Source organism: Etheostoma cragini, chromosome 9 (genome assembly GCF_013103735.1).
Source record: "Etheostoma cragini isolate CJK2018 chromosome 9, CSU_Ecrag_1.0, whole genome shotgun sequence".
Lineage (NCBI taxonomy): Eukaryota > Metazoa > Chordata > Actinopteri > Perciformes > Percidae > Etheostoma > Etheostoma cragini.
The window spans coordinates 22,772,772-22,774,815 of NC_048415.1; the positions used below are offsets into that span (position 1 = coordinate 22,772,772).

The 2,044-nt window shown below is 42.2% G+C and overlaps 1 protein-coding gene across 1 annotated transcript in view; it reads left to right on the forward strand.

Moving 5' to 3' along the window:
- The first annotated feature begins 521 nt into the window (after positions 1–521).
- Positions 522–2,044, forward strand: part of lpp (LIM domain containing preferred translocation partner in lipoma) — a 139,343-nt gene continuing 137,820 nt past the window's right edge. The window contains exon 1 of the mRNA XM_034882215.1: positions 522–708. The gene's annotated coding sequence lies outside the window, so the exon portion shown is untranslated. The remainder of the gene's footprint in view (positions 709–2,044) is intronic.

Consider the following 2,044-nt stretch of genomic DNA (forward strand, 5'->3'; position numbering starts at 1 on the left):
GATACAATCTGAGAAGTGTTGATTCAGTTTATTAAGATATTTTGATGTGAAGTTGTAATAGGTCTACATAATGGCATTCTGTTTTAATTGTGTTAAAGTTTTCTACATTATTTTACTCATCAGGTAGACAAAGCTTGTAGCAGACTAAACTATTGCATGGCTATTTAATTGGATTGCATTTAACTGGTGTGCATAGTCGTAAACTATATATAAATTTATATATATATATATATATATATATATATATATATATATATATATATATATATATATATATATATATATATATATATATATATATATATACACACACATATATATAAAAAACGTTATTTGTATTCTTCAGTTAATAACACAATTAGTTATCATCAACATCATATTAGGACACAGACTCGTAAGGTTTAGCTTAAAATAAAAAGGGGAAACCTGATCCCCCAAAACATTTTGGTGTGCATTTGTTGGTGTCCAGCGGGGCTCGGGGCCGTGACATGCGGGCTCGGGGCGGTGATATGCGGGCTCGGGGCCGTGATGTTCGGGCTCGGTGACACCGCTGGCCTGCTGCCTTACATGGGCAAACCTCTCAACTGACTGGGACGGCTGGTATTTCGGAGCGTGACGTCACCGCCTACAACTCTCCCACAATTTGGATCAAGAAGTTTCACTTTTTGGTGGGATTGGAAAGCTCTGGAATATTTCCTAGAGAGCGAGGTAAGCGACGCGCCGAGCACCCTTCTAGCCCTAGGAACATGTAGTCGGCGGGGTTAGGGCCGCGTGCCTAATGTACGGCCGGGTGGTGGACGAGCTCGGCTTTAGTCTGCTCGGCCTTGTTAGCCTATATTATGATTTAACTGAGTTCACTATGAGGGCGTGGACTCACACGGTAGCCTTGGCTGTAGGCTCCTAATGTTCCAGGAGGATAACTAAGCTAACTAGTGCTGAGCTAGCGAGGAGACATTAGACATTTAGTAGAAGTCAGAAGTTGGGCGTCTCGGGGGTTTTCTGGTTTTAGCCCCGTGTTGTGCTGCTGAGCAATGCGGAAGACAGGCTGTCACCGGAGAAACCTTGGAGCCCCCCCCGCCCTCTGCAGAGAAATATGTCGCTGAATCCCACTTTAGCAGACTCCTACGTGTCCCGTTACAGCTTAGTGCTGGCTAATTCAGCGTCGTTGTTAAAGAAATAACGTTAACGTTGCCCGGTGCTTTTACGTTACGCTACACTCGCCACGTTGGTTTGGTAGTTAGATGACGGCTGATCATTCACTAAAAGAAAAGTGTGCCTGCTGTCTACTTGTGACTTCTGTTTCCATTTAACTTTAGAAATGACAAAATAATGAGTTTCCCATACATCTAGCCTACGTTTCTTGACGCCCGTGAGGAGTACACGTCAGGCCACATTATACTTTGTGTAAAGACGAGGCAGAAAGCATCCCTGCCTTGATTAGTGACGTAAAGATGGCCCACCTGAAGGCTTCGTAGAGACCATGTCAGGTAATCTCACTGTGCAACAAGAAGTTACAGGTCTGAATGAAGTGACTTTCTGACACCTTGTGACAAGTGATCCACTTCGAATCGATGCCTCAGAACTTTGTGTCCGAGCTATTGTCTGCCCTGCTGATTACATTCTCTGCCTTAACAACTAGAATTTTTTTAAAAGGACAAATCAATCAGACCAAACAAATCCCATTCATTTCCAGGTATGCTGGAGTATTGCTGCCTTGTTCGTCGGTATCATGTGTCACTCCATGCATCACATGTATTGTAAAGTTTTGTGTGTACGTCTCGCTTCATGCTTCAAGATTTCCTCTAAAGCTTTAACATGGGTCATAGTCACACAAAGAGTTCATACCGAATGCCTCCCTAGCTTTAACTTTGTAAAGTGTACTCATCTCTTGTGAAAAGAAAAAAGAACCTTGGTCCAGACTATAGATATTGTTCTGTCCTAAAATGTCGTTAATGTTGAAAAAACAAGTCCCACTTTCTTCTTTAAAAGACTCAATTCAAACTTTGACTTAGATGTTGGATTTCAAATCAATAACCCCAAAGCC